Source organism: Cebus imitator, unplaced genomic scaffold (assembly GCF_001604975.1).
Source record: "Cebus imitator isolate Cc_AM_T3 unplaced genomic scaffold, Cebus_imitator-1.0 Scaffold160, whole genome shotgun sequence".
Taxonomy (NCBI): domain Eukaryota; kingdom Metazoa; phylum Chordata; class Mammalia; order Primates; family Cebidae; genus Cebus; species Cebus imitator.
In genome coordinates, this window is record NW_016107475.1 from 3301913 (window position 1) to 3311455 (window position 9543).

The following is a 9543-nucleotide window of genomic DNA, read 5'->3' on the forward strand; positions in this document are numbered from 1 at the left end:
GAGCCATGATCGTGCCACTGTACACCAGCCTGGGCAAAAGAGCGAGACTCTGTCTTTAAAAAAAAAAAAGCCAGGCACGGTGGCTCACGCCTGTAATCCTGGTACTTTGGGAGGCTGAGGTGGGTAGATCGCCTGAGGTCAGGAGTTCAAGACCAGCCTGGCCATCATGGTGAAACCCCATCTCTACTAAAAAAAAAAAAAAAAAAAGCCAGGCACGGTGGCTCATGCCTGTAATCCCAGCACTTTGGGAGGCCGAGGCGGGTGGATTACAAGGTCAGGAGATAGAGATCATCCTGGCTAACACCTGAAACCCCGCCTCTACTAAAAATACAAAAAAAAATTAGCCAGGCGTGGTGGCACTCGGCTGTGGTCCCAGCTACTTGGGAGGCTGAGGCAGGAGAAGCACTTGAACCTGGGAGGCAGAGGTCTCTGTGAGCGGAGATCGCGCCACTGCACTCCAGCCTGGGCAACCGAGCAAGGCTCTATTTCAAAATAATAATAATAACAATAATGTGACACATTTAAAACCTAGTAAAAAGCCGGGCGCAGTGGCTCACGCCTGTAATCCCAGCACTTTGGGAGGCCGAGGTGGGTGGATCACCTGAGGTCAGGAGTTCAAGACCAGCCTGGCCATCATGGTGAAACCCCATCTTTTTAAATAAATAAATAATAAAAAAGGAGTTTTGAAATTGTGAAGTATTTACATTTTTTGTTATGTGCTTAGTTTAGGAGTAGGAAGACTCCCAAATATTGAGCGTTAGAATTTTCTCCTTCTTATGATTAGATTCCTACCTGGTTCTTTTCTATATCAGTCAGGATAGGTACAGTCATTGCAGTTAATAAGCAACTCTGAACTCTCAGGAACTTAAAGCCAGAAAGGCTTCTATCTTGTTCTTGCATCCTGTCTGTTGCATGTTGGCCTGGGCTGCCTACCACATCACCTCATTTGGTAGGCCAAGGCACGTAGATCATGAGGTCAAGAGATCGATACCATCCTGGCCAACATGGTGAAACCCCGTCTTTACTAAAAATACAAAAATTAGCTGGGCATGGTGGCACGTGCCTGTAGTCATAGAGATAAGGTGTGTGATACCTTCTGGTGGCCTTCAATCCTTTTGTCTAGAGGTAACTCTCCCACCCCTGGCCACACCTCTTTGGCCATCGCTGTGTTGTGAAACTAGACAATTTGAGGGTGGGTAGAGAGTGTGACAACCATTCCTTCATGTGCCGAGAGGAGGAGACGGGACAGAACCCAGGGGACCAGCCCTGCCAACAGCACTCCTCCCTCCGAGAAGCCAGGGTAGGCCTGGGCAGAATTTGGAGGACACCTCTATACCCCGTCTCATCCTTTTTACCACAGCACCTAAAATTCTGTCAAGAAATTCATTTCATTCTTTTAAGCTTTCATTTTTCCAGGCATTTTCTTTAAAAATACAGCTCTAGAAAACCTGATCAGTTGTTGTTTTTTTCACCTCCAGGGGCCTTATTACTTTCTCTGGCAGACGTAAAATGGTGAGAGAGTTTGTGTCTCCAGGACACTGTTTTTTATTAACATTTATTTTTGTACTTTACTGAGTAGAGAATACGTAGAATTGCTGTTCAGAGCTTCTGCTCAGCCTAAGTTGAGCTGATGGCAACCTTGGCCTGATCTGTGCGGCTGCCTCTTATAGATCAGCTTCCGCTGGGCTTGGGATTCTGCCAATGGCTCTCAGCCCCCATCTGTCCTCTGTGGACCCATTTGGATGCAGAAACCTTGGATGTGGCCCCATCATTTCTTCAAATGCCTAGAGCCTCTGAGAAGAGGGAAGGATGAGAGGTAAGGGAAGGGGATGTTGGAGGCAGGGAAGCAGCATGGGGGCCTGGTGGCCACTAGTGACCCTCAGCTGCATCACAGTGTGCCAGGCACTAGCCGTTCGTTCTTCTTGATTTTTGCATCCACCTGCTGTAGCCCCCCTTTGCTCACCTGCCTTCTTGTCTCAGCGCCTCTCTGGGGCCACCTCTGTCTTTCCCACCCCTCCGAATAGAGCCCTTCTTGGAGAGCTGTGATCCCTCCTAGGGCTGCTCTTCTCCATAGCCACTGGGCTCACCCCAGCTCCTGGACTCACAGCGGGGTGGGTTGATATGGTAGTCAAGAAACCAGTTCCTTCTAGACTGACGTGAAGATGGTGCTCTTTCATCAGTGGAAAACATACATGTAGTCTAGCCAGACTCCTAGGGGTGACATTGGTGAAGTCCTATAAACACATTACCCCCACAATATTGAGAGATTGTGGTGGTGTCAGCTTGGGGAATGACTTATATCATTCTTAATACATTAATGGGCTGACATCCTGGCTGGGATCAGTATTAGCAGGCAGGGCAGTCAGTTCTGAGATCAAGACTAAAACAGAAATGACATTTTTTCTTAGGATAAAGTGGCTTCTTAATAAATAGCCTAGCCCTCATGATCATGTTTGTCTGCCAGTTTGACCAGCCTTGAGCAATGCCCATGAGACCCCACCAGCCTGGCCCCTGCCCTCTTGCTGACTCATCCACCATCCTGAATGCCATCTCTCATCAGTGAAGTATACCATGTTCTTTTCTAGATCTTTCATGAACATGATTCAGTTATTCATCTTCAGTTTTCATTTTCTTGATTATACTGGTGATAATAAAAAAAGGTATATATAGGGCTGGGTAGGGTGGCTCCTGCCTGTAATCCCTGCACATTGGGAGGCCAGGGCGGGAGGATCACTTGAGCCCAGGAGTTTGAGGCTAGCCTGGGACACATAGGTGAGACCCCATCTCTACAAAAAAATTTAAAATTAGCCAGGGATGGTGGCACATACCTGTAGTCTCAGCTACTCAGGAGACAGAGGCACAAGGATCCCTTGAGTCCAGGAGTTCAAGGATGCAAGTGAGCTTTGATTGTACCACTGTACTCCAGCTTGGATGACAGAGAGCCTGAAAAAAGAAAGAAAGAAGTATATCTGTTAAGAGTAAAAGTATATTTCTGTGTTCGGAAACAGAGGAATATGCAAACATCTTCCTATGATGATAGTGCTGGGGCTAGAGGGTGGGAGGCACGTCCGGGCCATCAAGAAAGATACATATGATTTGACCGATAACATTTCTGCTGCTGTTATTCTACTGCACAAATATAAAACAACATTTCACACGGTCAGGTTCAGAATATAAATCAAAAAGAATGTTCTGGTACCTTCACAGCAGGATTTCTGAACCTTGTGATTTGTTTTCATTTTCCCCGCCCCACTTAGTAAGTTGCTTCCCAGTAGCTATTTGCGATGCAGCCTCTAAGCCCCTCGTTGAGTCTCTTCTGACGGACCACCTGCTTGCAGGCTCAGTTCGTTCGTCAGCCTGAGTCCACTTCTGGCCCCATGTTTCCTGGTGTGGGGTGCAGAGCACTGTGGTGCTCATGGGCTTCTTAGTGATTGTTCTTTAAGTAACTTGAAATAATTTCTGATGGATTTCTTTTTGCCTGGTACTCACCTGAAGGATTTATTTTGGTGATTTGCATTTGTATTGTCTGAGAGGTTCTAAGTAGAAGTGGATCAGAGTATAACAGTATTAGATTTGTCCAACAGAAATTCACATAAATGTCTTTGTGCCAGAGAATTTTACTTACAAATTCACCTTTTCAGCATTCTGGCCGTTCATTTTTCTGCAGTAAAGATTATCTTATGTGCATTTACTCCTTGGTGTGTTGCTGCATCTCACTTTCCTTTGGACAATCAAACAAAAAATAGTAATTGAACAGTTATGCCAGCTTCCTGGTTCCAGGACTTTTGTTGCTGTCCTCAATTCGGGGCCACACTCAGCTTCATACAGTCCCATTAAATCCCCACACACTGCCATGAACTGCCTGATTGCACTAACACTGCTCTGCTTTTTCCCCACTAACATTTGCTCTCTTTAATAGTTCACCCTTTTAAGGCGTAAATAGTTACCAGCCACACATTTTTAAGGCTGCACAGTTCTCTTCTGTTAATGAACATTCTGACCAGAGTTTGTCTTTTCAGCATTTTGGTTATTAATTTTATTTTTCTCTCTAATGCAATAAAACAAATAAGTGGTCTGCTGTAGTTCTGAGTTAATGAGGATTTGAAATGGATTTCACGGCCAGGCACAGTGGCTCACGCCTATAATCCCAGCACCTTGGGAAGCCGAGGAGGGCAGATAACGAGGTCAAGAGATCGAGACCGTCCAGGCCAACATGGTAAAACCCCGTCTCTACTAAAAAATACAAAAAATTAGCTGGGCATAGTGGCACGCACCTGTAGTTCCAGCTACTCAGGAGGCTGAAGCAGAAGAATTGCTTGAACCCGAGAGGTGGAGGTGGCAGTGAGCCGAGATCGTGCCACTACACTCCAGCCTGGTGCCTGGTGACAGAGTGAGACTCTGTCTCAAAAAAAAGAAGAAAGAAAGAAATGGATTTCACGTACTCTTGTTGGGTTTTTATTATGCAGGTGCAATCTCATGCAGTAAATTACCATAACTAAACAGTTTAAGAGCCCATAAAGCTCCTCTGCCCTGGCATTCCTAAATTAACAGATTAACAGCTACACATAAGGAAAATGTCAGATGTTAAATATATTTCATTAGTTATAAGTTGGAAATTTGTGACCTCAAAAAGCTTTTATAATCTGTTAAGTGCTTCAACCAAAGTTAATTTTATCTTACTACTTTTCAACTTACAAGTATTTTCTGGCTGTCTGTATAATTTTTTTTAATGAAATGCCATTTAAACTATGTTTTCTGATACTGTTTAATTGAAATATAGGGTCCAGCTTGGGCATTCATTTATGTATTTAACACATGTTTTCTAAGCGCCTGCTGTCTTCTGGGTACCATGCTGGATACACAGGCAAATAGATGCACAAGCCTAGAACAGGAACACATGAGCACACAACACGGTGCCATGGAGAATACAGGAGGGGCCCCCAGAGGAGGGGTAGGGAATTGGCTGATCTCTTTTTTACAGTGGCCAAGAGCATAGAGTATGAAGCCAGAAAGCTTGGGTTCAAATCCTGATCCATTGTTTACAAGATGTATGACTTGGATTCCTTACTTAACAGCGTATCTAGGTCAGAATGACCCCAGCCGAAAATTGGGGGTACTCATAGTACATTCCACAGGGAATTGGTTCCACGACACCCTGTGGATACCAAAATCTGAGGATGCTCAAGTCAGTTGTGTAAAATGGCACATCATTTGCCTACAGCATATGGTCATCCTCCCACACCTTAAATTAATCTCTAGACTATGTATGATACCTAACACAATGTAAATGCTGTGTAAATAGTTGTTATACTATCTTGTTTTTTTAATTTTTAATTGTTGTATTATTTTTTGTTGGGCTTTAAAAAAATGTTTCAATCCACAATTGGTTGAATCTGCAGATGTGAATCCCATGGATATAGAGAGCCAACTGTATAGACCTCATATTTGGATTAAAATGAGAGAGAATATTCTTAAAGCCCTTAGACTAGTGCTTGCTTGATACATGGTAAGAACTATTAAGTGTTTTCAACAAGTCAAGTAAGATAATGTGAATTTTGGCCAAAATATGAACCAAAGAAAACTCTGTTGTGAAAAATATAGAAAGTAACTGGTAGGTATTTTAACATTTGTTTTTAAACGCATGGAAATTTTAGCTGATAATTAGCTTGCTAGGTTCTGTCACTGGGTTTTGTCTCCAGAACCTTGACTTTTGTTTCTTTTGGTTTTGGTTATTTTAACCTTTTCGTGTAAGGAGTAACTTTCTAACAGAGAGGCTCCAAAATGGCCATTTGTGCTGTTTAAAGTTTCTTTCTTGTGACTAGAAATATCTAAGCAAAGGATGAACCTGCCTGAGATGTAGCTTTGTGGGTATCTGCATTGGGTAGAGGAGAAGGAGTTCAAACAAGTGAACTTCTAAGAGCTGATAGCTTTTTTTCAGTAATGATTTGGTCTAGAAAGGCATGTGACATTGAGATTGGGGCTCTGGAGGTAAGAGAGGCTGGTTGAAGTTGGGAAGAACTGAAGGCAGTTGAAGGCAAAGAGTGGAGACCTTTAAATTGCTGGCCTAAAACGTGGACTTTTGCTGGGCTTGGTGGTTCACAGCAGCACTTTCGGAGGCCCGGGCAGGAGGATCGCTTGAGGTCAGGAGGTTGAGACCATCCTGGGCAACATACTGAGACCCTGTCTCTACAAAAAAATAAAACATCAGCTGGGTGTGATGGTGCATGCCTGTAGTCCTTGCTACTCAGGAGGCTGAGGCAGGAGGATGAGGATTGCTTAAATACATATATACATACATACATAGACTTCATTTTGTAGAGAATGGAGAGGCATTGCCTGTTTTCAATAGGGGAGTGACTTAGATTAAAAGGGAGAGTTTAGATAGATTAATCTGGTAGCAGGTGCTCAGATTGGAAGCAGGGGTCCTAGAATCCAAGGTCCGTGTGCAGGCAGGCAGGGCTAGGTTGTTGTGGGAGAAGTAGCTACAATGACTTAGAGCTCTGGACCTGAGGCAAGCTGGTACAGGTATTTGAGGATAAAAAGAGAGTGTTTAGCCCTCGGAGCAGGCAGCAGCTGCCTGTGCAGCAGTGGCTAAGATCAAGGCCCGGGACCTTCGTGGGAAAGAGGAGGAGTTGGTGAAACAGTTGGATGACCTGAAGGTGAGGCTGTCCCAGCTTCACGTGGCCAGTGGCAGGAGGCACTGCCTCTAAGCTCACTAAGATCGGTGTGGTCCAAAAATCTGTTGCCTGTGTTCTCACTGCAATTAACCAGACTCACAAAGAAAACCTCAGGAAATTCTACAAGGGCAAGAAGTCTAAGCACCTAAACCTGCAACCTGAGAAGACACACACCAGGCACCACCAGCTCGGCAAGCACAAGGAGAACCTGAAGACCAAGAAGCCGCAGCGGAAGGAGCAGCTGTACCTGCTGTGAAAGTACACAGCCAAGGCCTGAGCATCACATTGCCAATAAAGCAGAACTGGCTGAGGGGGACAAAAAGCATGTGTTTAATATGCAATTCTACTTTATTTTTTCATTGAACAAATATTTATTGAGTGCAAACAGTGCAAAAGTCATATTCCCCTGATGATGGATTCATCATGTGGTTCTCATGTAGCAGCAAAACACACAGCGTATGCATTCCATGTGCAGCCTAAATCCCACTGCAGTGAGCCACGTTACAGGCAGTTTCTGCCTGTACCAAAACAGAAGCTGCTTTCTCTGGGCCTCGGCATGTAGCAGGGTCCCTTCACTTTTAATGAAAATGTCTTATTGTGTGTCTTCATTAACTACAAAGAGATCAGATCAGTGGAACTGAAGATGGCTTTTATGTTCTACAATCAAATCAGATTTATTCATCATAGCCCTGTGTGTCTTTCTACCTCAAAACACCAGGTTACCACTAAAATCCAAATAACCTCATCAAAGTGCCGTAGCACGACATCCAGCTGTGCCTTCATCACTGCGCTTCTTTCCTTGTATTCAGAACTTCTACTTTCTATTTCGCTTTTTGCTTCACAGTTTGAGACTGGGAAAAGGCATATTATTCCAAAAAACAGATGGCTGAGTCTTAGAGAGCTGGTGAATTTCTGCAGAGATGATCAGTATAGCACTTAGCACATTGTTGGTGCTCAAGAAATGTACTGAAAGTTAAAACAGATTTTAAATAGACTGACTTTGCTGTTATTGAGGTGTCCTAAGGGAGCTTTTAAATCCCCAGTGTTACCAAAATGCCCAGCCATCCTTGGAAAAACTAAAGCAGTCTGGAATAGACTTTTCTTCTTTCTGCCCAAAGATGACCCTTAAACTCCTCTTCACTCCCCAAAAGTTAAATGCCTGGAACATAGACAAGATGACAGCCTTCTAGTGTCAGGCTAGTCTTTTTCACCTTAGTATAGCACAGAAACGTGTAGTGCCTCCCTCTAAATCCTAAGAAGTTCTTCGTATGCTCATTTTACGGGGTAACGGAAGCACAGAGGTTGCCTGCCTACTGCTTAGTTCTGGTAATGGAATGTCTTGTTCCTCCGCGTGCTGCCTGTGGACTCTCAGAGCAGTTCTGCTTCTTGTCAGATTTATTTGGCACACATAGCACAGACCACACAAGTGGCCTCTGTCAGCTCTGATAAAAAGGGGGAGCTCAACACCCTTTTATGAACATTCTCCTTTAAACCTGTCAGGCTCTAAAATTAGGCAGGAATTGCTATCACCAGACATTCTTCTCTCTGAAGGGCCTGCCCTTTGCAGCCCACCTTCAGCTTTCTTAGATGAGCACATCCCATGACTAGCGATAATGGGAGTCCTGGCATTTGCCTCAGATAGCACAGTATCTGAATTGGATCAAATGTGTCACTGAAGATTGTTTTCAGGAGTGATTGCACATTCGCACGGCTTAACAATTGATTTTATTACTAAATGTATGCATCTTTAGGAGAATTGTCATTTCAAGGAGACAGTTGATCTTTCCACAACTAAGGTAATTCACTTGAAGGAACAATAATGTTCCCTTGAGTTGTTGTATTTACTTCTCTTTTTTCTTTAAAGGAAGATTTTTTTTTTAACGAGATTTACATGTTAAGGCAGTTAGAGGTGTATTTAGTGACTGCCATCCTGTGCTAAAACACGCTTCCAGAGTTAAACTGCTTTATCCTTAATGATGCCTCTAGAAAGCTGTGCTTGACAACAGGGATGGGATTTCTGAAATTTTAGACTATGTACTTTATATAAATGCACACCATTTCTTCAGTAGTATTTTTTTAATGTAAAGCATTCAGCTCAAGGATCTGTGAGTTCTTATCTGTTAAACAATTATTCTTAGAATATAGTTTTAAATGTGCAAAATCACAACTGCTTTAAATTTGATTACTTAAAAGGTTGAGATAGCTTTATGATTTATTCAAGCATTTTTTCATTTGTGAAATGAATTGTGTCTGCTAAGCCTTTGAGAAAATACTATTGAAATGGAATTTATTTAGTAGAATGGCCATGGCAAGATATAGTGGGATTTTTATTGTTTTAATAATCTGTCTTCAAGGTGGTAACACTAATGACTCTGTGGAGAAGGATCATCTTTCTAAAATAATAACAGTAGCCACTCTTGTATCTGGAATATCACTTTTGAAATGCTTGAATGAGCCTCCTTTTTAAGAAAATAATGAAGTTAGCTGGGCATGGTTGTGCACACTTGTAGTCTCAGCTACTCGGGAGACTGAGGCAGGAAAGTTGCTTGAACCCAGGAGGCAGAGGTTGCAGTGAGCCAAAATTGTGCCTCTGCACTCCAGCCTGACAACAGAGTGAGACTCCATCTCAAAAAGAAAAAAAAAAAGAGAGAGAGAAGAATGAAAACAGGCTGGGTGTGGTGGCTCACTCCTACAATCCCAGCACTTTGGGAGGCTGAGATGGGCAGATCACTGAAGGTCAACAGATGGAGACCATCCTGGCCAACATGGTGAAACCCCTTCTCTACTAAAATATAAAAATTAGCTGGGCATGGTGGTGTGCATCTGTAATCTCAGCTACTCTGGAGGCTGAGGTAGGAGAATCTCT

General features: G+C 43.4%; 1 protein-coding gene and 1 pseudogene across 2 annotated transcripts in view; both read left to right on the top strand.

Annotated features, from left to right (window-relative positions):
* The window catches only part of LOC108314744 (prolyl endopeptidase), a 126598-nt gene that overhangs the window by 94326 nt on the left and 22729 nt on the right, over window positions 1–9543 (top strand). The window lies entirely within an intron of this gene.
* On the top strand, window positions 1223–7216 carry LOC108314711 (annotated as a pseudogene).